Below are 27115 nucleotides of genomic sequence, written 5' to 3' on the forward strand. Positions count from 1 at the left end.
CCTGTCTCCTGACACCTGCTCCCCTTGTGTTCCTTTCCTCCTTACCCCAGACTCCCATCTGTTCCTGTTTCCCCCTTTCCCACTCTAGTTCTCATCCTCTGCGCCATCCCTCTGGTGATGTCTCTGGCTCTGACCTTTGGCTTCATGGTTGGCACTCACTCTGACTTTTGTCTCCACAAGTGACCATCCACATCCCAGTCCCTACACAATTTCCTTTATCAATCTGGGAACCTTTTCCAACCCCTCCATCCCTCCCCGCCCGTAAAAAAGTCAGGCTTATATGACAAGACCTACTTCCATTTAAGTCATGTTGACTGGCATCAATCATATTTTAAGCTTGTAATTGTTTATTGATAGAACCCTGAGTTAACCATTCCATTATTTTACCTGATTTTGAACTCAGGCTAACCTGTCTGTAGTGTATTGTCATTCCTTTGCTCTTTTCAAACAACGGAATTCCATTGCAGTACTCAGATCCTCTGGAATTTCCCCAGATTTGATTAAAATTAACATGACTGGTTCAGATAGCAACTCCTTTATGTAAGTTGTTTGGGCCTGGTCTCTCCATTGGAATATGTTTCATTTTAGCAGATGCTGCCTCATGTCCCTATTTGTCAGATGGTCAACTTTGATTTCCATTCACAAAGGCATATGGAGTGGATCAATCCTCCTGCTTTGTTCGCAATACAGAACAGAAATATCTATTGACAATTTCTGCCTTTTCTGTACCACTGTTTATGGTTTTACCAGCTGCATCTAGCAATGGACTTGTGCTAGACTTAGGATTCTGTTTGTTCCTAATATGCTTTTAAACTGTCTTCTCATTGCCTTTAATCATGTTGATAATTCATATTTCATTGGTTCCTTTAGTCTAAAGTTAGGTCTGTAAAACAATTTTAGGCTCTCAAGGATGATAATTTAAAAACACCTAAGTGATTTAGGACCACTTAAGTTATAGGGGTTGGATTAACCCCCATATACACTGATATACTTTGCTCTGCAGCCTGTTTAGCTTCTTTCAGACTTAACAGCCCCTTTTAAAAGGAGTCTCTAATTCTGTGTATGTTAAGTAAATAACCAGTAAATGTAAAAGTAATGTAATTTAAAAGAACACGTTGCAGGCATTTAATTCTTTTTAAAAGAACTGTACTTAATATCAACCCTAAGTTATTGTGAAAATAAAGCAAATATCCAAAGTCTGTCATGGAATGGAAGTGCTAAACCAGCATAAGAAAGATGTCATTGTTGTGACATTTTAGCTCAGTTTTAGTAATTGATAGTTTATTTCCCATCTATAGCAGTTCCAGTTGTGCGAGATATACAGATAGGGGTCCAGTATGCGTGTAAATTGGATAGACTTTGGATGTCTCAAGATTGTAACGTCTTCAGTATTGTTTATCACTTATGTTTTGTTATTCTAAAGCATGAAAACTTTAATGGTCAGAGTAATACTTTTGGCTTTTTTCTCTTGGAGAGCTTTCCCAAAATCAGATTTTCATTAAAATGGTTTAGAAATAGAAAATATCGCATTTCCGCTCTACATGATGAAATCAAGACATTCACACGCTTCTTGTGCCTGCTGAAAGACCAATATCTGTTTTAAATTAGAAATCAACAGACATGAGTCAGTACCAATATATATGAAAGTTAGAAAAAAGCACTTTTTTGATGTGAGGTTAACCCTCTAGAACCTTGATTTTCTCTCCTGTCCACAGAAAGTGCCTTCTATCCTGAGCACATGTGAAAGTTCTAAATATCATTTACCATTCCATTAAACTTTAAAAGCACTTATATTCATCTGTTACCTTATACATCACTCTGAAATCAACTGCGGTTATCCCGGCTTCCTTCGTGCCTGAATTTGGCCCGTGGTTCATTAATGTAGCCTTCATATTTCAAAAACGTACATATTAGACATACTGACACTGTAATTGATATAGCTGATATTTGGTTAAAATTGATTTCCTAATTTTCCCATTAGCTGAGAATAACTGGGATGTCTGAATGTGGTAGCTGGTAATAAATAAATAAATACGTACATACATACAGTAGATCCCCGACTTACATGGCGATTGTGTTCTCACCTTCTCCTGGTGGTTTCAGGTTGGTGCAGCATGGGGGCTGCTGGAGGGTGGTGTGGGATGGTGGGTGGGTCCTTTCCAAGAGCTGCCACCTCGGCCCTACAATTTCTTTCTTCCTTTCCTTGGTGACCTTTCTCCTTCCTAGGGTGAAGAGAGGCGGCATGGGGAGCTGCCCCCACATGAACCCTGCCCTGGCTCAGTACCTCACTGGTGAGCACAGTGGTGGGGCTTCCCAATGCCGACCCCTCCGCAGCCTCACATGAACCACAACAGCCCTGGAGAATGTTCATGACTACAGTGGGATGGACGGATGGATGGACAGACAGCTCTCTTTTTATAATAGTGTACATTTATGCAAAGGAAACATTCAACTTGATAGGATTTTCTATTTGACAAATTTAAACAAATCAGTTTCTGCTGAGTACTCTTGAAATAGCATGCCCTGCTTGTTAACAGAACTTCCTTTTAAGAAACATTTTGTACCTTATTTACTTTTAAAAGGGGCTCTTCAGAAGGGAGAAACTGAGTGCCTAAGACCTGGCAACAGTGCAACTGATCATTCTCCAGGTGATGTAAGTTGCACAAAGTAAAGAAAGTAGAAGGATATACATTAATATATTTTACTAACTTATTCATTATCATTTTCATTGGGTTTTGTAAATACAGTAAGTACATGATATTTCAGACAGAAAAGAGATATTCTGTTTAACTGTTTGCTTATTAAGGATATTTACCAGTAAACCAGTTAAATATTAATATTAAATGCACATTGAGGTTTAAGCATGTTTGACATTTCTGGATCAACAATGCACATGGCACTGGGAAACTGACAGTTTTAGAATCCAAGACAAATCCATATAAATCTAATTTTCCTAAAGCAAGGAACATTGAGAAACTGGAAACATTTCAGAAAGGAGCTACGAGAAACATCTAAGATTTCAAAAGCCTTCCCTATTGTTAGAGATTAAAGATCTATCTAGTTAGCTTAATAAGTAGAAGATTGGGAAGTAACTTGATCACAGTCTGTAAATACCTACATACAAGATCCTTAACAAAAGTAGAAAGTAAATGACTTCAGACTAGATATATGTTTTTAACTGTTTACCAAAGGATGTGATGGATTCTCCTTCACTTGAAGTGTTTAAATCAAGACTGGAAATGTTTCTTAAATGTATACTCTAACTCTATGGAGCATATTCTAGACCAGAGGTTGGCAACCAAACTAGCAAGAAGAAACTTTTTTTTTTAAATTTGGTAAAAGCTCAATCATTCAAGAGCCGCAATGCATATGAATAAGACTTTGTTAGCAACATGATCAAAACACGGATACAAGTTCATATCCCACAATACACCACACATAATAAAGCGGGGAGTTATCCAACATTTGGAGATCACATCATTTGCTATTTAGATATGAGTTGTTCATTTCTGGGCTCTGAAAATAATGAGGAGGGTGGTTGTTTGTTTGTTTGTAACTTTGCAATTATACTGTCAGGAGCCACAAAGAAATCCTTAAGGAGCCGTGTGTGACTTCAGAGCCACAGGCTGCAGACTCCAGCTCTAGACTGTATGCTCTAACTCATTGCTGGACAAATCTGGACTTCAGGCTGTTTTTGAACAGACCGCAAAAACTTTTTGATTACTTACTGTTCTCATTTCTTGCAATTTTTTATGTTATTTTGATTATTTTTGCAGTTTTGTGTTATTTTCTCTGGACCTTGACAAAACCTTGACCAAGAAATTTGGGCTTTGACAGAAAAAGCAGATTACCAGTGCTAAATTCAATGGGTGTGTCTACACAAGCCCCCTCCTTTCGGAAGGGGCATGTTAATGAGGGAGTTCAAATATGCTAATGAAGTGCTGCCATGAGTATGCAGCACCTCATGGGCATAATGGTGGCTGCGGCGACTCAAAAGTGCTGCTTTCAAATTGCGTGCTGCCCGTGTAGCTAGGGGCCTTTCAAAATGAGCCCCACAACTTCGAAAGCCCCTTCTCCCCAAAACAAATAGGAAGACGGGGCTTTTCAAATCCTGAGGGTCATTTTGAAAGGCTCCCGGCTACACGGGTGGGACACCATTCACAAACGGCACTTTCGAATCGCCACGGCCACCATTATGCTAATGAGGCTCTACATATTGATGGCAGTGCCTCATTAGCATCTTTCAAACTCCCTCATTAACATGCCCCTTCCAAAAGAAGGGGGCTCATGTAGACACAGCGAACCAGAATTTGTGCACATGATGATGAATCACTAGTGAAATTCTCTGGACTAATTGATGCAAGGGATGAGATGAAGATAATGATTCCTTTAAGTCTCCAAATCTATGGGTATGACTACGCAGCAAATTTATTTAAAAATAACAGCCCTTATTTTGAAATAAGTTTGCTAGTGTCTACACAAGGCAACCATTATTTCAAAATAATTGTGAAATAGCAGTTGGCTTATGTTGAAATAGGCAAACCTCATTCCATGAGGAATAGCACCTATTTTGAAATAGCTATTTCGAAATCAGTGCTGCTAAGACAGAGAATGGAGCCTATTTCTAAATAAGCCCTAGGTGTCCAGTGAACATTACTTCAAAATAGGCTTTTTTGTGTGTAGACACTCTTTTGAAAAAGCAGAGGACTGTTTCAAAACGCATTTTGTGTGTAGCAGCATTATTTTGAAATAAGCTATTCCGGAATAGCTCTTTTCGAGTAGCTTCTTTTGAAATAAGACCACTGTGTAGACATACCCTCTGAATCCACAGGTGAGAGACAATCCCTTAGGGCAGGTGTGGGGAACCTATGTGTCTGCTGATTTATCTTGATCTGGCCCATGCCAAGGCTTAGGGCTGCCCCCCACCCCCACAACAGGGCTAGCCACCACTTGCAGTCCTGTTGCACAGCAAATCCCTGCGCCCCTGCAGACCCCCTGAGGCTGGAGTGTGAGTGTTGGCTTGCCATGTATTAGAGGGAAGTCAGAAGTCTCAGTGTACCCCCTCCCATGGGGCTGAAGCACAAGCACCTGCTTGCCCCACTGCTGGGGGAGCCCTGAATCTTGGCTTCTTCCTCCATGGTGCTTGAGCATGAGGGGAGCCCCAGGGCTGCAAGTTTTATGGGTGGGTGCTAGGCTAGGCTAGGTCAGTGAGACAGGTCAGTGAGGGGACATAAGAACATAAGAATGGCCATACTGGGTCAGACCAAAGGTCCATCCAGCCCAGCATCCCGTCTGCCGACGGTGGCCAATGCCAGGTGCCCCAGAGAAGGAGAACAGAAGACAATGATCAAGTGATTTATCTCCTGCCATCCATCTCCTGCCCTTGTTATGAAGGCTAGGGCACCATACTTTATCCCTGGCTAATAGCCATTTATGGACCTAACCTGCAAAAATTTATCAAGCTCTTTTTTAAACCCTAATAGAGTCCTGGCCTTCATAGCCTCCTCGGGCAAGGAGTTCCACAGGTTGACTGTGCGCTGTGTGAAGAAAAATTTCCTTTTATTAGTTTTGAACCTACTACCCATCAATTTCATTTGGTGTCCCCTAGTTCTTGTATTATGGGAAAAGGTAAATAATTTTTCTATATTCACTTTGTCCACACCACTCATGATTTTATATACCTCTATCATATCGCCCCTCAATCGCCTCTTTTCCAAACTGAAAAGTCCCAGTCTCTCTAGCCTCTCCCCATATGGGACCCGTTCCAAGCCCCTAATCATCTTAGTCGCCCTTTTCTGAACCTTTTCTAATGCCAATATATCTTTTTTGAGGTGAGGAGACCACATCTGCACGCAGTACTCAAGATGTGGGCGTACCATAGTTTTATATAGGGGAAGTATGATATCTTTTGTCTTATTATCGATCCCTTTTTTAATAATTCCTAACATCCTATTTGCCTTACTAACTGCCGCTGCACACTGCGTGGATGTCTTCAGAGAACTATCCACTATAACTCCAAGATCCCTTTCCTGATCTGTCGTAGCTAAATTTGACCCCATCATGTAGTACGTGTAACTTTTTAACGTGTAAGGGGACTTTTGTTTGTGTGTTTGTTTTTTGGTTTTGGTTTTTTTGTTGTGGTTTGTCTGGTGTTTTTTCCCCCTATTCAGTCCAGCACCCCATCACTGAGGGGTTTGGTTTGGTTTGCTTCTCAGTTGATGACCAGGTCAGTGAGGTTTGGTGTTTTGGTTTGGTTTTTTTGGTGGTGGGTGGGGAGGGGTAAGGGGTAAGGCAGGTCAGTAGGGTTTGTAAGAAGGAACTTTGTGGGTGATCTGGTCAGTGATGGGGGGTTCGACTTCTAATTTTTTCTGTGAGTCAGTGGCCCCCAGCTGAAAAAAAGTTCTTGACCCTTGCCTTAGCAGTTCTGTTACCAGATGACACGTATTAAAGGAGCCCTTTCATTGCTCTAACATGCATTGGGTTGGACTAGAGCAGTGTTTCTCAACCTTTTATTATAAAGTACCTCTTTAAAAAAAATTAAAGTACCTCCAAGACTTCCCTTGTGTACTCCCAAGCATACGCATACCACCCGTTGAGAAACATGGTGTGACATGATGGGATTTCTAGGCACAGCTAAGGAATTCAATCCAGGGTATCTTTGCTTAAATCTGGGCCACTTACAGCCCCCAGGCTGGGATTTACTTCTCACTAAGGCAAATCCAGTCTGCTACACAAATGCCTCTGCCAGCCCCACTACCACACAAGCAAACCCACAAACTTCCCAATTACTATACCAGCCCAGACCAACAAGCCCCAAACTCAGGTGAGAGATTATTAAATCTATTTCACCCAATCCACACAGATTCTTCTGGGCCCCAAAGGATCCAGCCACAGTCCCTGGTCAATATATACTTGGATCTTATCCAAAAACAACACACTTTACAAAGCGAAAAAGAACAGGGTTAGAGAGAAAAATTGTTAAAGCAATACTTTACATACATCAATTACAGTTATTGATGCAGGCCAGCGATATTCTGTGCTGATTCTTGAAAATCTCTGAAAGTCCACCCCATAAGGTATATGATTCCAGGTTACATAGTCTTAGTTACTGGAGAATTGGAGATCTGGCGAGCTGGAGTCAGCATGCTGGAACATGGAACCTTGGAACAGGAATGGGAACAATGACAGGAACCAAAGACATAATCTTTTCTGAGATAGATGCTGCTAGGCCCCTTTTATAGTTTTCTTCTGAAGAGGGAAAAAGCCCTTTCTTCTTCCCATCAGGCCTGGAGAGTTCAGATCACATGATTCAGGTAGGCTGTTGTGGCAAACTGCCATTGGATGAATCCCAGGAGACCGTCCCACCTTCACGATATGTGTATTGGCTATCTGAGCCTTTGCTTACTCCATTGTCCTGGCTGGGGTGCAGAGCCACCTCCCATTGTGAATCTTAGCACTGAAACATGTCTAATACAGCTACAGAGCTAAAATCTATAACTTTATATACAAACAAGTCACAGACCTATAAGTAGCATACATAGATTCAGGGCATCATCAGCTTTCATTTGACACCTCACATGCCCACCCCCGGTATAATATTTGGTGCCAACAGATACAATGGACACATAAAATGGATTCCATATTGAAAATAAAAGTCCAGTCACGTGACACATGGTGCTAAGGTAATCTGATGTTTTGAAACACGTGCCATTCAGCCTTTCCAGATTACTGTACCCTTTTCAGGAGTCAGATTTGCTTTGCATACCTACAAGTTACACTTCACCTAAAAACTACTTACTTACAACTTCATGCAAAAATATCACAGAAGACTACTTCTGAAAACTTGCTGACTTTCCACTGTCTTATTATCAGATAAATGAATTGGAATAGAAATATTGTGCTTACATTTCAACATAAAGCATATGAAACTGTAGAAGGAAGTCATTGTCTGAATGAATGTTTAGATTGTACTGACGTTACTAGTGTTCTGTGTAGCCTGTTGTGAATCCAGGCAAATATCTAGATGAGTTGATGTGCTCCCTGAAGACCTTGGTATACTCCCAAGGGTACATACATCCCTGGTTGAGAGAAACTGGGCTCAAGAGCCAGGGATCTTCAAGCAGCTCCATTTTTACATCTTACAGAAAGTGAACAGAAGATCTGTTCCAATATTCCAGCCAACCGAACTCTTTTGAGATCTGAAAGAGTGTTGGAAAATCATTGTGATTAAACATAGTTTATTAATGAGAGCACCTTTATTTTTTATCCTTTACCAAGATATTCACAAGTGACACTAGTGTGTAGCACCAAAGTTTCACAGCCATTTAACCTTTCTACCTCTTTTCACTGATACAGTAATTTCAGTTGTTTTCCAAAAAGCCCTACGAAAGTAACATAACCTTAATTTTTCCAAGCTTTACTACATCCTAGAACAAATTAAAACATATCCCCTTTTCACAAACATATCCCAATATATAAAGCAATGATTGGACTACTATACATCAAGTGAGGTCAGAATGTACCCCCTCCGGCCCTACCAGCCCCCTTACCTGTGACTGCTCCCTGGCCTCACTGGCCCCTCTGAGGCCGGCTCCAGCCTCCGCTGGGGAGCAGGGACCAGTCTCTGCCAGGAGCCAGACTGCCAGCACCAACCCCTACTGGGGAGCTGGCTCAAGCTGCAGCTGAGCAGCTGGATCCAGCCCCAGCTGGGCTGCCAGCACAAGCCACCACCAGCAAGCTGGCTCCAGACCTGGCTGGGCAGCCAAGACCAGCCCTGGCCAGGGAGCCAGGCTACCCGCACAAGCCCCAGCTCTCCCATCTGATTTGGCAGTCTTGATAACAATTTTTCTTATTTGTCAACTTTAATAACAATTTTTGGATCTCTGTGCTTTATATACTAAGTTTGTTCTGGTAAGGCTATAGATCAGAAGATGTGGTTCTGTCTCATGAAAGCTCATCACCTATAAAATTATTATGTTAGTTTTTAAATTACTGTGTGACTGCTTTTCTGTTTTGTTAGAATACAGACTAACACGGCAACCTCTCTGTTACTGTAGTGGGTTAGTGAGTTTTTTAGGCAAAACACTGCACTCTCCCTTGCCTTAAAAAAGAAAAAAATTAAGACAGCAGAGCTTCTGAGAATAGGTTATTCCAGTTTGTGCTTGGTTTTGTCAAGTTTCAAACTAAGTGGGTTTGGAAAGGCAATACAGAATATTTATGAAGATTTGGTATCACAAAGTACCTCTTCCCAAGATTTCTTGAATATGGCAATAGTTTATAATAAATCCCAAATATTCATAAGTAAGTTATGTTCATTACAGTAGCCATAATGTATATCTATATTTTAAACTAATTAAAATGTCACTCATTGCAACTTAGTTGTTGTCTGATTTTGAACTTCACTGTGAATGACAAGTTATAAACAATAATGAGTAACTCATGTGAGAATCCATTAATTGGCATTTGTCAGTAAGATCAGAGAAAGCAATTATGAGCCAGAAGGAGAGTCTGAAGTATTGGGCTACCTGTAACATAAACAGCAGGCAGAAGAAATTCTGTTAACTAGGAATTTTGCCAGACCATCTAAGGCAGAAGTCCAAGTGTTTTTTTTTTTTTTTGTATCCAAGTTAGATTTTTTCCATATTGAACCAAACAGACTACAAACCAGTGGAATCACATAACCCTGGCCTGTATTTCATTAAAAAATGAATCTCTGTCTCTTTAGTAGTCTGTACTAGGTACAAGCAAATTACAGGTTGCACCTCCTTTGTCCTGCACCCTCAGGACCATATCTATTCCGAATAAGGGAACTTGCCAGATGAAGGGAGGTCCCCAGCCTCACCGCCACTCCCCACCAGCCCCCTTACCTGTGCCTGGTCCCTGGCCTCGCTAGCCCCTCAGAGGCTGGCTACAGCCTCCACTGGGGAGGAGGGACCAGTCCCCACCGGGAGCCGGACTGCCAGCACCAACACCCACTGGGAAGCTGGTTCCAGCACTGGCCGGGCATCTGGGATTCGCCCTGGCCGGGGAGCCAGGCTACCCACACAAGCTCCCGCCAGGGAGTTGGCCTGCCAGCTCCAGCCCCAGCAGTGGAGCCGGCACCAGTGACACAAGGCCCTGGCCTCCCCTGTCACTGGGCTCCTCTCAGGCAGGGCTCCCAGCCGAAATCGCTTATTCAGTAACATTTGTTGTCCTGCTGGATGTTGGTGGACAGAGAATTCTGGTTTTGAGTGGTGCAACCTGTAGTATCATAGCATCCTGAAAGGAAATGTGATCTAGTACTAGAAATATCTGAGTCCTGCAATTTGCTATATGTGCTATACATGGTATGCAAACTATGGCACTGATCCTGTAAAAACTTATGCATGTAAGTAATTTCTATAGGCCCAGTCAGGCTAGGTCTTGAGATCCCAGTGAAATCAAAGGAAGTTCAATGTGTTTTGCATCCTTGTAAGACCACATCTGCAAGAGATGCAGCAAGGACTGTCACTCTCGTGTGGGTCTTCATAGTCACAGTAGGCGCTGTAAATGAAGTCCTCAATTTAAACTATAAAGGGCACGATCCATAGTCTATGCAGACTGAAGGATGCCTGCTACTACTAAGGTGCAAGTTCAACTATGGATAGAGAAGGAAGGGTATGGGTTCCTCTGTCAATTATTCACACTATTAAAGTTTTGTGAGATAAATGTAGTGTACTTACTACTTAAACCCTTGCACTCCGAGTGGAGCATAGGTCATCTACAAGTGTCCTCCACTTCACTCTGTCTCGGGACAAAACTTCTAGATGACTCCAGGAGTACCCCAGTTGTTGTTCTTCAGTCTCAGTAGATCTTCTCTGCATTGCCTGAGGTCTTCGTCTTATGCGTTTTCCTTGCAGGCTCCATTTGAGAACTAGGCGGACTATGCTGGATGATGGTTTTCTGAGGATGTGGCTTAGCCATCCCCACTTTCTTCTCCTAATTTGAATGTCAAGTGGTTCTTGTCCTGCTCAGTTCCAAAGCTTCTCATTTGTGACAAAGTTTTGCCTTGTGATGTGAAGGCATCTGTTTATGAATGTCTGTAGGTTGTGATTTGAAGGCATTTTAGTACATCAGGTCTCGCATCCGTACAAGATGGATACCCTAACCCTTCACATACATACTCTAACCCTTCACATATTTGTTGAAGATTCACAGTTTCATCTTCACAGATATCATCTGTGAACTCCATATGGGATGGAGAGTCTTGAATACATCTGTTGCTTTCCCTACCCTGGCACTGATATCTTTATCTGTTCCTCTGTCTCTGCCCATAATACTCCCCAAGAAGGTGAACTGCTCCACCTCTTCCAGGTCATCCTCTCCCAGTGTGATGGTGGTGGTGTTGGACTGGTTGATCCTCATTGTCCTGGGCTTTCCCTTGTTAACACTCAGTCCAGTCATTGAGGCAGTTTTGTCTAGTGTTGTGACCTTTTCTTCCATGCTTTCATGATAGTGTAATAGGAGGGTGAGATCATCAGCAAAATCAATCTGCAAATGTAGTGCCCTCAGAATAATTTACTTGTGCGTAATTGTTCTCATCGTACCACAAAGAAATCTTCTGTACTTAACTGTCTCATCTCTGGAGCAACAAGCAAGTTACAGGTCAATTTAACTGGCTTAGGCTACGTCTACACGTGCACCCAACTTCGAAATAGCTTATTTCGATGTTGCGACATCGAAATAGGCTATTTCGATGAATAACGTCTACACGTCCTCCAGGGCCGGCAACGTCGATGTTCAACTTCGACGTTGCTCAGCCCAACATCGAAATAGGCGCAGCGAGGGAACGTCTACACGCCAAAGTAGCACACATCGAAATAAGGGAGCCAGGCACAGCTGCAGACAGGGTCACGGGGCGGACTCAACAGCAAGTCGCTCCCTTAAAGGGCCCCTCCCAGACACACTTTCATTAAACAGTGCAAGATACACAGAGCCAACAACTAGTTGCAGACCCTGTATATGCAGCACGGACCCCCAGCTGCAGCAGCAGCAGCCAGAAGCCCTGGGCTAAGGGCTGCTGCCCACGGTGACCACAGAGCCCCGCAAGGGCTGGAGAGAGAGTATCTCTCAACCCCCCAGCTGATGGCCGCCATGGAGGACCCCGCTATTTCGATGTTGCGGGACGCGGATCGTCTACACGTCCCTACTTCGATGTTGAACGTCGAAGTAGGGCGCTATTCCCATCCGCTCATGGGGTTAGCGACTTCGACGTCTCGCCGCCTAACGTCGATTTCAACTTCGAAATAGCGCCCAACACGTGTAGACGTGACGGGCGCTATTTCGAAGTTACTGCCGCTACTTCGAAGTAGTGTGCACGTGTAGACGCAGCCTTACTCTGCTGTCTTCTTCAGTGTGCAGTGTGATTCATAAGCATTTCACTTTCATACCACAAAAGTCACAGACTTCACTTGCATAGTTCATCCATTGAATTGAAATGATTTTGCAACACAAAAGCTGCTGGCATGCTAGAAGCCCTCCACCATACAGCACTGGTTAAAATATCTTTTGCAGCAGCAAGACTAATGATCATGTTTTCATGACCATTAATGTTCAAGAACTCTGCCTTTTCCTGAAAAAAGCAAATAGAACATTATATGCTACCAGATGCTGTGAATAATGGCTAAATGGTATTTTCCTTTTATTTTATATTTTAAACTGTTCATTATAAATACACATTATTTGGATGTAAAATAAATAAATAAATACAACATTAATGATGTATTAAGTGGGACTAGAAACTATCTCTGGGATTGCATTTTGCAGGATTACTTTTATAAGTGGACAACTTCCACTCATGGTTATATATAACCTTTTTCATGAATAGTCCTAGAGAAACTCTACTCTATGTGTGAGATGACTTTCAGTTACACTCCATGACAACAGAAACCTTGAGGATGATTTGGTGGCCTTATTGAGTGGTAGGTGCTACTGTTTTGTAGATATCCCTTGCTCCATCTTCCCTCAAAATATACTGGAAAATAATTCTCTCTGCACGTGGAAGACGAGAGTACAGGTATGTTTCACTATTTAAACTCAAGACCATAGACTTTTTGGAGATTGTCTTTCAGGTTCACCAGGTTAGGTTCAGTGACTAAGTTTGTGGAAAGAGCAAGGTTGAGTGGAAGAACATAGTAAAGTGGAAAAGAAGATCCACACCACAAGACCTTATACCATGCTAGCTAAAAATCAAGCAGTTAATGCCCTGAGGAGACCTAGTGGGTAAATGAGCGCTTCTTCTGCCGAGACTGTGGGGACAGAGGTGAGCTCACTCTTTAATTACTAGCTGTGCCAAAAATTATAACAAAAGAGAGAATGGAAATGTTTGCTAATATACTTGTAACATTCCAATGAAGTAAGGAGCCTAAATACCCACAGCTTTGATCACTTACTACAGCAGAATCCTTTTGAAAGCTTTTAATGTTTGTTTAAACAAAATCGAGTTAAAAATTTTTTAAATGCAAACCAAACCTGATTCATCAGAAGTGAGCCAAGTTGCTCACACTGCTACATATTTGCTCTCAGCAGCTGCTGCTCCTGAAAGAATTACCCAGAACGAGAGTGTGGAGATAGAGTTTGGTATGACATTTACTGTTGAGTGATGACTTATTTCACTGCAGTACATGATTTATGTTTTTGACTATAAAGGGTACATATGGTTGTCTGTATTGGAGGCATGCACGCACCCAAGACATGTGAGTATTCAGTACAACCACACCCCCAAGCATGACTGCAGCGGGAGTTCTTCGTAGCCTTTGGTGGGCATATAGAACTCTTTGTGGGAGTATTTTTTCTACTGCTTACATGTGCAAATTCTCTGTCCTTCTCACTTTCCTTTTGTCACGTCCACATGTGCACACACACACAAAGGAGATACGTAGATACACAAAATTATAAACAGCTCAAAAATATGTGCTTTTGCATATATTTTTCTGGTAGTCCACATGTGTTGGGTGGACAACTGTTTGCAGATGCCTGCCTTATGAAGTCATCGCTCATAATTACACTCCCGGAGGTGTCAGGGAATTAGTAAAGCAAATGCCACGACACTCACCAAATAGGAGGAAGAACTATACTGGTGCAGAATCTCAGCTGTGGGGCACAAAGGGAGTGGGAACAGTCTGAAAGTCCCCTCCTTTGCAATCCCCAGCAGACCTAATGCAATTCCTGTGCCTCCCTGTTGCAGTCCCAAGTGCAAAAGACATGTCAAGGCTGGGAAGACCAGCAAGGAGTGTGGCTGAAGAGCCATATGTTGTTTCAATCCCCAGATGACTATAGTTGTGAGGCCATTAATCCTGACATATTTTAAAACAACCTTTTAACTAGGGTAGCTTGTTCATGAGCCCAGGGAGAACATCAGGAAATAATGACCTGCTTCTTCACAATGTCCCTCGTTGCAATACTCAGGTTTTGCCTGCATACAGAAGTAGTCCTAGATTTACACATATAGGTGAAAACCCACATGCAGACGTGTTTCTGTTTCAGAATGGCTTATTGCAGGTTAGCTTAAACTTGTTCCTGTTTGGTTTAAAATAAAATGAAATAAACCTGGTTAAACCAAAGTAAGAATGTCCACAAAGGCGTCCATGCCATCTTAACTGAACCACGTTTAAACCACGCTGGAAGTTAAACCGGTGCAGCTTTGTCATGTGGACAAGCTCTTCACATTTTTGTTTTTTGTTGTTGTTGAAGTTGCAAAACTTCATTTCTCACATTTAACCTGTTTCAAACTTCAGGGACTTGTTGAATGATAAAGCAATAGGTTCTGTGGAGAACCGCCATGCACACACACAGGCCACCTCCCTGTCTGCACTAGATGCTCCTCATGTTGCCATAGAAACAGCTGCTGGCTTGTCCGAAGAGGGGAGGGTGAGTTTAGCTAAGCACCCTTTCAGAAGAGCCTGTTCGTTCCTTTGTACTTTCTTTCAAAAGTGGCCCAGTTTTATGCACTACGCTGTCAGTTTCCATGGGAATAGGAACAGCGCCCAGCTCCACAGTGGTCAGAATTCGTAAATTGCACAGTCTGGAGCAAAGTATTGCAAGTGATTTTCCAGCAACTCTCACAGAAAAAACTTACAGAGAAATCTATTGGTATGTGGAATAGTCTCCCTTGAGTAGGCAGAAGATGCTCCATCCCTTGTGCCATTTAAAACATGTAAAACAAGGTACATAACAAGGTACAAAGAAATATAGCAGGGGACAGCAACCCCCGGCACGCGTGCCACTCATGGCATGTGAGCCTGTTTTGACCAAGACGTGGTGAGAGCTCAGCCCCAGCCCTCCTAACCCCCATGCAGCAGGGGAGGGGTCTGGAGCACAGGGCTGGAGCCTCTGCTGTGGTACATGGCTGGGACTGGAGCCCTAGCCACTGAGCTCCCACTGCAGCATGGGACTGTGGCTGGAAATCCAGCCACAAGACTCCACAGCAGCCCAGGTCCAGAGCTCCCACCGCAGAGTCCCCGCTGAAGTGTGGGGCCAGTATCAGATCCAGGGCCTGCACTGGAGCCAGGGCCAGAGCATAGGGCCCCCAAGGATTATGATGTGAGGAGGGTCTTCGTTGAGCTTCAGGCGTGGTCTTATTTTATCAGTTTGCTCATTCCTAATATTAACCTAGTTTACAAAATATGATGTTTATTTAATTCAATACAACTCGAGTTATTTTCCTTGTAGCTTTAGAGACATTTCCTTGACTTTGGAGTTTGCCTTAGCTGGGTCCTATAGGAAAGACTTACTTTTCCTTTCAGTGGAATATGAAAGACTGGCTCAATAGGAAAACCTGCTGTTGGTCATTTAATTATTTTTTAGAAAGACAGCTCAGAAAATTGAATTATTTAGTGAGACTGGCTTAACAGCTGCTTTTGAAAATGCAAAAACAGGACAGAAAATTCCTTGAGTTTGAAAAGAGCTCTGAAGGATTCAGAAATGCCTGTGTGCTCGTGTCATTATCTGTCTTCCCTACAGGTGTTCAGTTGTCTGGGCTGGGATTTACCTGTATATTCTCCCTGGCAAAACAAAAGAATCAAACAGGATTTCTGTTGGCAGATGGCACATGGTTTGAGTTTCACTGCTGTTGATGGCGACAAAGAGTGAGAATTGTTGCCATTCTGTGGCTGATGGGAGCCAGAGTATTTGTCTTGCACCAAGTATATCCACAAAAGAATATATGTGATGGGAGCTAGCTGATTTTATCTGCACAGTCTGGCCAGCAAATAATTCTCCTTTTGTGAGCCAGAGCCAAAACTGCACAGATTCCATAATGCTAGCTGGGAACTGTACATATTCAATAATTTCCTAAACTCATTTTTCAGAATACCTGTTCTCTGTTGTGCCCGTTAGTAACTATGAATAAAGCCTTCTTTTCAGTTAATGGAGTTCTTTTCTGACCCCAGGTATAACTTAGTGCTTCCCTTTCCTGCACATACCGTCCTCCTGCTGCAGGACCCCGGAATAGCTTCAGAGACTGTATTTCCAGAAGCCTGCAAGGGAAGGACCAGAACTGGCCTGAGAGAGGTTGTGGTTTTGTTTGACAGGTGAAGAGAGGGAGCAGGGAGGAAGTCACTGTACAGTGGGGGATGAGGAGAGTGAATGAAGCAGGAGTAGGCAACCCCAGCACAAATGCCAAGAGGGGCATGCAAGCCAATTATCATTCATATGTGAGGGGAGGGAGCTTGGCCCTGCTCTTCTTACACCCTTGCAGCTGGCAGCCTGGCCAGGGCCAGAGCCAGAGTCCCTGCTGCCCATGGGGCGGGGGGTGACTCCCCTGCCACAGCATGGGGCTGCGACGGGAGACCCCACTTGAGTGTGGAGCTGGAGCGTGGAGCCAGAGCACAGGGTCCCCACTGGGGTTAGCACTTCTGTGTAATTGTGGGGGGAAAAAATGTCAAATCCCAGTAAGAAATACTGTAGTTCTTTATACTCTTAAACTAATCCTTGATAAAACAATGCGAAGAAGAAGGCTACTCTATCAATTGTAAGTAGGACTATTAATGATTTTAAAAAGTATCACCAGCACTTGGACCATACATAGAGGTCAAAAGGACAAATATTGGCACTCCGCCTTTGAAAGATTGCTGACTCTCTCATTTGATAACTCGTAATTTTATTATTCTAATTCTTCTGGTTTCAACAGTGGACTACCCATGTGTGCAAAGATACCCAGGGCCATAAGTGTGCGCAGGATGGAGGCTTAAAAGTGGGAGGGGACCGATAATGACATTAGAGTTCCTTTCAGCATTTTCCACTGAGTGAAGGTGCAGGTTGAACCTCTCTATTCTGGCACTCTCTCATCTGGCAACATCCATAATCCAGCATGATTCTAGTTAGCTGGACAACCACTTGTGGGTATGGCCAAGTTTCCCGTGGACCCATTAAGTTTGTTTACAGCCACCAATGTTGGCTCTAAATAGTCTGTGTTATTTAGTTGTAATTTATCACTGTATGTCCTGACCATGTCAGGAGTAAGGTTAAGGAGCTGCGGCAGGGTTACGCCCGGGCCCGGGATGCAGCCAGCCGATCTGGGGCTGCCCCCACCACTTGCCCCTTTTACAGGGAGCTCAGGTCCATCCTGGGCCCCCGGTACACCTCCTCCCTGCCGGCCACTCTTGACACCTCGGCCGATGAGCCCCAGCAGGCCCCGGAGGCAGAGTCTGCCCCAGAGGCAAGCCCCGCACCCCAGGGGCCCCCCTAGGAGCCCACCCCTGGGACACTGGAGGAGGAGGAGGGGGAATCCTCCTCCAGCAATGGGGGGCTGCGGATCATCCTGCCGTCCTGGAGCTCCAGCAGGGCGTCCGCCCAGAGGGTGTCTCCCGACCATGGGAGCAGACCGTCAGGTATGTACCCCCCCCGGTGCACACCTCCAGGGTTAAGGGGTGGGGACAACAGACATGACCAGGGCCCTCCACATGCCCAGATGACCATGGCCCCAGGGACAGCAGTGGCATGTCCCTCAGAAGAGTGCATCAGCCCCTGCCCCCCCAGCAGGACAGTGCCATGCCCCATCCCCAGGGATGGCGGGAGCGGAACCTAGCGTCCCCCAGGGGAACGGGGGTGGGACACCCATCAGCAGCAGCAGCATCTCCCGGGGACGGGGATGGGGAACCAGCAGCAGAGGGGTGGGGTACAAGGGCCACGGCTTGGGAGCCACACTAATGGCTGTCTCCACTCTTCTTCCACCCCGTGTTCCGCAGCTGCACCATCGGAGGGTCCGGAGAGCGCCGGCGAGGTCTCAGTGGTCCCGGAGAGCCCACTGGGGCCATCCCAGTAGGCCAGCCCCTCGGCGGAGCACCAACCAGCCCCAGGACGGGGCCGACGGCAGAGCCACCACCACCCGAGGATGGCCACAGACCCCCAGCTGCTCGCGACCCTCCAGTGTCAGCTGGAGGTGTCGGAGCGGCGCCTGCAGGTGGACGAGCGGCGGCTGGAGCTCCAGGAGCGGGTGATGGCCTGGCGCCAGGAGGCATGGGGGGCCTTTATGCGCACATTCGAGCACATAGCAGAATACCTGGCCCCCCATGCCATGCCGCCCGCCGCTCTGCTCGCCCTGCCCGCTGCTCCGACCGCCGTCCCACCGCCGTCCGCCACCCTGGGGCCTTCCTCTGAGGGGGACCTGGGGCCTGCTGACACCCGCCGGCCATACCTGCCAGTTCACCCGGCCCCCAAGCCAGCCTCGGCCAGGCCTCAGGCCGAGGCGAGGGTCGCGCCCGCCAACCCCAGGCGCCGGACAGTAGAGGGGTGCGGGGCCCAGGACGTGGCCCCCCCTCCCCCTCCCCCTTTGTACATATCCCCCTATATATATTTGTATGTAGTTTGTGTTACACCCCTGTTCTGTTATATGGTACCTGCCCCCCCACATAAATAGTTCCCCCCTTTTGTTTTGCTCTCTCTCTATATATATTTTTGTTGTTTGAATAATAAGACAAATCACCGGTTTTTGGTTTCAAAAACAACGGCTTCATTTTTATTTGCAAGGGGGGGTGCTCTTGGGTGCTCTGTGGTGTGGGCGTGGGGGCAGGGAGTGTTGTGGAGGATGGGGGGGCAGTGGGGGGCCTGCCAGCGTTCACCCCACGGCCTGGTCAAAATGGTCCCCCAGGGCCTCCCGGACCTGGGTCCCCTCGGGGTCCACCTGGCGACTGGGGGCGGCAGGTGGCTGCATGTCAGCCCTGCCAGCCTCCACAGCCCAGCCCTGGAAGAATGCCTCCCCCTTGCTCATAACCAGGTTGTGGAGTGCGCTGCACGCGCCCACAGCCTGGGGGATGTTGGTGGGGCCTGCATCAAGGCGGGTAAGGAGACACCTCCAGCGCCCTTTCAGGCGGCCAAAAGTGCGCTCAACCACCTGGCGCGCATGGTTCAGGCGCGTGTTGAAGCGCTCCTGGCTGGCTGAGAGATGGCCCGTCTAAGGGTGCATGAGCGAGGGCCAGAGGAGGTACGCGGTGTCTGCGACGATGCAGAGGGGCATGGTGGTGTTCCCCACAGGTATCTCCCTCTGGGGGATGTAGGTCCCCGCCTCCAGCCGGCAGAACAGGCCCGAATTCCTGAACACCTGGGCGTCGTGGGTGCTGCCAGGCCACCCAACATAAATGTCCAGGAAGCGGCCCTGGCTGTCCACCAAGGCCTGGAGGACCACAGAATGGTAGCCCTTCCTGTTCAGGAAGCGTCCTCCGCTGTGCTCTGGGGCATGGATGGGGATATGGGTCCCATCCAGAGCCCCAAAGCAATTTGGGAAGCCCAGGCTGGCAAACCCCGCGATGGCGGCATCTGGGTCCCCAAGCCGCACGAGCCTGTGGAGGAGCAGGGCATTGATGGCGCGGACAACCTGCAGAGGAAGGACATAGGAGAGCACCAGTGAGGGGTGTGCAGGGTGTGTCTGGCCCGCCCCCCAGGGGCTGCCCGCCCCCTCAGGGCTGCCCGCTCCCGGGTCCTCTTACCTCCATGAGGACAGCCCCGACGGTGGCCTTGCCCACGCCAAACTGCTGCCCCACGGATCAGTAGCTGTGTGGAGTGGCCAGCTTCCAGACAGCGATGCCGACCTGTTTCTCCACCGTGAGGGCACGCCACATGGTGGTGTCCTGGTGCCTCAGTGCGGGGGTGAGCCACTGGCAGAGCTCCAGGAATGTCTGCCAGCTCATGCGAAAGTTCTGGAGCCAGCGCTCGTTGTCCCACTCACCAAGCACCAGCCGCTCCCACCAGTCAGTGCTCATGGGGTAGCTCCACAGCCGGCAGTGTGTGTGGCCGGGGGGGTGGGGTCGGAGGGCAGCAAGGTCTGGGGTTGCTTCCTGCTCCTCTGGGGGCAGCTCCTCTTCTGTGAATAAAAGGTGGTCAGCTGCCTCTTGCATAGCATTGAGCAGGGCAAACACTGCTCGTACAGGGGCGGCTGTGTGGACCTCTGGCTGCTGCTGCTGCTGGGGGTCCATACTGCTTCGACGGGTGTGCGTGCCTGTGGCTCTGCAGACCACGTGCTGTGCAGGCTGAGTGTGTCTGGGAGGGGCCCTTTAAGGGTGTGGCTAGCTGTTGCCCCGGAAGTGCTAGGCCACCCTGTGACCCTGTCTGCAGCTATTCCTGGCACCCTTATTTCGATGTGTACTGCTTTGGCGTGTAGACGCTCCCCTGCAGCGCCTACTTCGATGTGGTGCTGCCCAACCGGCACCCGCCCTGGAGGACGTGTAGACGCTATTCATCGAAATAAGCTATTTCGATGTAGCATACATGTGTAGATGTAGCTCTATTAGCATAAAACTGAACTTGTGAAGGAGCCATTTTAGTAGTAATGAAGCTATTTAACAGGCATATGCCATCCCTGTTTACTGACAAAAACAGTTGTACAGTACTATGTCTACATGACCTTAGTTAAAATTTTGGTTTAAATATTTTATTAAGTTTGTGGCTGAAGATTATAAAATCACATTTCTAAAAATCCTTGCTTAGATCATTAGATGCACAACCTGAGTATTCAGCTTTAGCTTTAAATGATTGGCTCTTCAGACTTCTTTAAAAGACCTCCCTTATTTAAAATTCACATTTTAATGATTATAGGACAAAAACTTGCTTCCAAAGTTTTCCTGTCCTTTCTGACCATCCCTGCTCTCCTTTCATCTCCTTAACGGGGAAACATTCTTCTTCTTCCAGATAGCTGGATAAATGAGTTTCACTTGTACTTTTGAAGATTTGATTAATTATTTTTAAGAGAACCCACCACCAAAATCAGGAACTTACTGAGACAGAAGATCCTTTGATGTGCCTAAAATCTTTGGAAATGTATTTTAGCATAAAAATATAGTGAATAATAATGAAATTTCATAAACATGTCTTGTTATGAAAATCACACAAAATAAATTATCAGAGAGGTAGCCGTGTTAGTCTGTATCTTTGAAAACAACAAGAGGTCCTGCGGCATCTTATAGACTAACATATTTTGGAGCATAAGCTTTCGTGGGAAAAGACCTGCTTCATCAGATGCATGAGTGGGGGGTGGTTCCAGAGAGGTATTTAAAGAGTGGTATCCCAGTAAAATGTAGGGCCAGAGCTGGGAGTGACTGGGATCTTACAAAAGCAGCTTCTCTGCCCTGGGTGTTAATATCTCCCCATTAGACTCTGACAATGGGCTACATCCCCCTGTCTGATCTGGCTTGTTTTTTAACTCTCTGTGGGGGGAGGTTGGGCCTCGGATGGTGGGGGTGGGGGGAGTGCAGAGTGGGGCTTGAGTTCTGCAGCCTTTTTTGCAGGGAAAAAGCATTGAACACACTAAACTACTCTGACTGAATAATCTAAAATAATGTCTTTGTTTCGGTGAGTTTAAAGAGACAGTAATCTGGAGTGATGACTTTATGAAGGTGTAACAGTATACTTAAAACATAAAATCAGCTTAGTACTACTGATAAAGAAACAGAGAAGGGATGCATCATGTATTTCATAACATTTAATGTTGTATTCAGCAGGATAAGTGACTTGCCCTTTCTACAAAGTGTTTGCAAATAATCTCTGACAAACTTCAGGGTATATCAGAAACCTGGGATGGGGCATTTTTTATTCCCAAATTTAGTGCTTTTAATTAAGTACCTTCTGCATGTTCAGTCTTCACAATCTAGCATGCAGTGGAAAAACATGCTTGTTTAGAACAAGAAGTCCTGTGGCACCTTATAGACTAGCAGATATTTTGGAGCATAAGCTTTCATGGGCAAAGATCCACTTCATCAGATGCAACATCAGATGCAACATCTGATGAAGCGGATCTTTGCCCATGAAAGCTTATGCTCCAAAATATCTGTTAGTCTATAAGGTACCACAGGACTTCTTGGTTTTGAAGATGCAGACTAATACAGGTACTTCTGTGATACTTGTGCTCATTTAGAAGAGCCTTCTCCCGCCCTTCCCCCAATATCATTTGCTACATTTGGGTTCCGGGATTTGTTTGCAGGGAGTGAGCACGGAGAAGAGGCAGTCAGTGGGAAATGATCGTGGCCTGGAAGGAGCAGAGGTGGGCTAGGGGCAGAGTCACAGGCTAGGGAGCTTGCCTCTGCAAGCAGCAGCTTCATCCACCGCCCATGCACGTCTGACAGTTTGTGTGACTTCTGTGGATGTGTAATGTTGCCATGTTGGTCTTTAAAAACAACAACAAAAAGGAAGAGTTTTGAATGGGGGCAGAGAGTCACATAACAGTACCAAGGTATTTTCTTTCATGTTAAAGTATATATTCGATCTTGATTTGCATACAAAAATCAAGCCAACAAAATAACTCCAATAAATCAGAGTTTAACATGCATTTTTTATACCAAAAAGCTCTCTTGCCAAACAGAAATCTGACAATATGTTTCCAGGTGGAATACAAGGTGTTGATTTTAGTCTATATAACCATCAGAAATGGAGTTTCAAAAAGACTTAATATCGCTGCTATTGACGTCAATGGAAAAATTCTCCCCAGCGTCAGTGGGAACAGAGATTAAGACCATGCTGACCACTCTAAATAGTTTGAGATCTGGTTAAGTGAGAGGGAGCCTTCACTTCTATGCTGCAATGCCTCAGATGAAATCAGTTGAGCCAACTGAGGTTGAGTTCATGTTGTCGTAAACGGGAGGGACTGCTGGTAAAGCATTTTCAAAGAGGTCCTCAGTTTAGGAAATTGCTCTCCTGACAGTGCTTTGCTGGAGCCTGGCCTACGAATATCCAGGATGTGCTGCAAGGCCCTTCTTTTCTTCAGTCATATGTGCTGGTATATGTTTATTTTAAAAGGTGAGTGATATTACATTGTGTAGAAATATATTTTTTTAACATTAAGTGGTAGCAGGACACCCAGCACTTGGAATGCGTAGCTCAATTATGTTTTTATTAATAGAAATAAACAAACTTTCACCATTTAAAGAAATTTCAATAGTATTAAAATGAGTTAGTCCAACATTTTTATAATAAAAAGTACTGCTGATTGTCAGTCTAATCTATAACAGAGTTGTGCTTATGATATTTTTATTTTACTACATCCATTGTCTATTACATCCACAAAGCCTTCTTTCAAATCTAGTATTATGTTACTGTCACTTTAATTTGTGAAATTAAGGAGATTATACAAAAAGAAGCATTTTTATGATTCTCAATGTCAGAAGCTGGTCCTTAAAATGCATTTAGCAGCTTTTAATGTTGTCATGGATTTTCTCAAATCTTTAATGTTGCAGTTGTTTTTGTAAATAGTCTGAGAGTTCCTCCACAAATTGTCTTTTGTTACGCTAAAATTTGGCTTGGGACTAGAGTAAGCCACAGAGAACTTTTATGTTTGAAATCCTGCCTCACAGCTGAAAAGCTCCCCAGAGTGAAGTGATCCCAGAAGAATGTTTCCCATTACCAACAATTCTATCAAATCATTTCTTATAGCTCTGAAATAATTAAGACTTTGGAAGTCCCCAAAAGTCTTTTGTGATCCATGAAAGTTATCCTAGTTGAAATAACTAAAACCTGACTCCTCCTCAGCCAATGTAACACAAATCTCCTCTATTCATGTAAACTAAAGAGACTACTCCAGAATGTCAAAATCTTTAATGCATTCAACCTCAGGACATGCCCAGAGTTTTGACTGCATTTGTTGGAGATCAGGCTGAGGTGTTTGTATAAGTTCTGAGACTAGAAGATACGAAGTTCTGTACAATGGGGTGTATAAAAACATACTGTACATGGCTTAGAAGCATGAATGATGCTGAACTTGATTAGAACAGAAGAGATTATTTTAGGCTCACTAGCTACAGTACTAATAACTGCACATGCCTTTGTATCCACCAGAATGTTGTTTGGTTTCTGTATGTGCACTCTTCACCTCTTAAGAAAGAATGGTGGGAAACAGACATTGCTTTGGAAGAGTAGCATGGCTGATTATTTATGAGGCTAATTATTTTATTACTCAATTTAAAATGGTATTGTGGCTTCAAGATGAGTGTCTCTGAGGCACTTGATCAAAATATCAGAGAATCACTTGATGACTACTTGTTCTGTTAATTCTCTATGGACATTATGGCATTAGCTTCTGTGGAAAAACAGAAAACAAGAGTGGAGAGACCTGTCATCTGACACAATATGGCCTTCTTATGTTCTGAGAAACAGAAATATTTCTGAATCTATTGGGGAAAATATTAAGGGCTAGGATTTTACTAAAGTACATTCAACTAGAGTAGATTTAGTTTGATGAACCGACAGACTTCATATAAGGAATGCAGTATTAGCAGTGGGCCATAGCCCCGTATTTTTATTTTCAAATGCTATGTTAAAAATTGTTACACTTACAATAACTAAATCAATCCATGAAAATAATAGTAGTATTTCATTATTATTATTATTATGCTTCAGACATGCTCCATCCTACTAGCTACTTTTTATACACACAATGACAGTTGCTGCCCTAAAGAATTTTCAATCCAAACAAAATAGAGAAGAAAGGGAGGCTTCTCATTTTTACAGATGGGGAGCTGAGTCACAGACTATGGTTACACTGACCCTAACTGCTGGGAGCAGTATGCAACTCAGTGGTCTCAAAAATGCAAATGGCTGTTCATTTGCATATTTGCTCACTGGCAGAGACTGCTGCTAGCAGAAAATAAGCAATGTAAATGTGGTTCTGCCAGCGAACCCCGCCCCCAGCTTTGTTGGCAGCCTCTTATGCCTGGAAAAAAATCAGGCATAAGAGGCTGCTGACAAAAGGGGGGTGGTTCACCAGCAGAACCATGTTTACACTGCCCTTTTTTTTCCCCCACCCCGCTGGCAGTAGCCTCTGCCAGTGAGCAGATATGCAAATGAACATCCATTTGCATTTTAGACCACTCATTTGCATACTGCTGCCAGCAGTTAGGGACAGTATAACCATAGCCACAGAAAAATCTCTTGATCTTTCCAATGCAACAAAGGGAGTCATTGGCTGTCCTATTCAGGATACCCTGAATCTCAGGCCAGTAGTTTAACCACAAGATTATACTTCTTCTTGAGTGCTAAACAAGAAGAATTGACTCGTTATTCCTTATTGGATTAAATTTAACTGCAGCTTTTCAACTTCTGAATTAATCAGATGGCCTAGATACATATTATATTTATTATTATTACTGCTTCTGAGATCTACATAGAGAGTGAAGACAATATTTTATGAAGTAGAAAGAGGACTGGGTTTGAATCTGAATTTCTCACACTACACATAAATACGTTGCCTATAATGCGTTGTGTAGCTATTCTCCTCATTGAGCAGGTAAAACTATAATGACTGTGTGGCAGAACTAAAAGGTCAAAATCTATTATGTACTCATCTCCAAGGAGCATGAGATTGGTTTGAATCTTTTAAATGGGTATATTTAGAAAAGTTGAAGCAGCCCAAGGTCAGGTGGAATAGATGCCCTAGTGGGTTAATCATGCTCTCTCTAAATACGTGCTAATGTATATGGTAGACTTCATCATACTGTGCAGCTCAGAATGTTGGTGTTTAACATCAGACTGAGTGTTCTCACAGAGAAGTGCAAGTCAGCAGTAATTTTTAAAACTTCTCAATTACGGAAAATGGATAGGTAAGTACTTTGGTATTCCCACTTCTATCTGGGGCAAAAATAGGACAATCTACTGTATTTTATTCCAGTATTTCTTTCCATTAGCTCTTCTACCTTTTTCCTTGAAGCAAGAAATATTTGTGAGAGAAGAAAAGCTTATTCTTAGGCTTTGTTCCAACAATAAAAATAAGGAAACTGCTTAAGAAAGGCTTCAAGAGTTTTTTCTTTGTTTTTTACTTCCACTTACCCCTCTTCCTCCTTTACCGAACCCCTTCCACATGGACAGCCAAACACTCTTTCATTCATCAAACATTCACTTACACAAGTTGTATTTCATTCTTCTGAATTTCAACACCATTCATATTCTTCACATTCCTTTATGGCAGTACACCGCTCGCTCACTCTTCCTAACAAGAAACACACATACCCGTTCAACAGCAGAGGTCAGCACCATACTTGCCTCACAAGTCAAGAAAGATCATTTACATTCTTTATGGGGGTCACTTCTTCTTTCTGTGTGGGATGTGACCTTTGCTTTTTCAAAAAGAAGAAACAACCCCAGATGCTCACCATTCCTTGTTCAGAGAGGCTGCTAGTTGATACTCCTTCATCCTACCTTGTGAACTTGAAAAATAACCAAAGATGCATTTGCAAATCTAACCCTATGGCTATTTCTACACAAGAGGGTTTTTCCTACAAGAAACGGGCTTTTGTCAAAAAACCCACAGAGCATATACAGACAAAATGCTCTTTGTCGACAGACTATTGATAAAACCCGGCACATCCGCTGGCAACATCGTGCCTCTCCACGTTCAGGAACAATGCCTTTGTCAACAGTTTCCTGCCAACAAAAAAGCTGTGTGGATGCTCCAGGGGGCCATCTGTTTACAGACAGGGCACGCAGTTCATTAGGCAGCCCTGTTTGCTGAGCCTTTCTGTTGGGAGGGGGCCTTTCTGTCGGGAGGGGGACAAGCAGTCTGACTGCTCTCTGTCAATAGATCAGATTGCTCTTTCAATCTTCTTTTGTGTGCAGACATGATCTGTCGACAGAAGTTTTGCAGGAAGAGTAGTGTAGATGTAGCATATGAGTTATATTCACTGTT

General features: G+C 44.5%; 1 protein-coding gene across 1 annotated transcript in view; it reads left to right on the forward strand.

The window, feature by feature from the left end:
* The window catches only part of AGMO (alkylglycerol monooxygenase), a 362759-nt gene that overhangs the window by 284319 nt on the left and 51325 nt on the right, over positions 1-27115 (forward strand). The gene's annotated exons all lie outside the window — the stretch shown is intronic.

The sequence above is a fragment of the Carettochelys insculpta genome, chromosome 2 (assembly GCF_033958435.1).
Source record: "Carettochelys insculpta isolate YL-2023 chromosome 2, ASM3395843v1, whole genome shotgun sequence".
In the NCBI taxonomy this organism is placed as follows: domain Eukaryota; kingdom Metazoa; phylum Chordata; order Testudines; family Carettochelyidae; genus Carettochelys; species Carettochelys insculpta.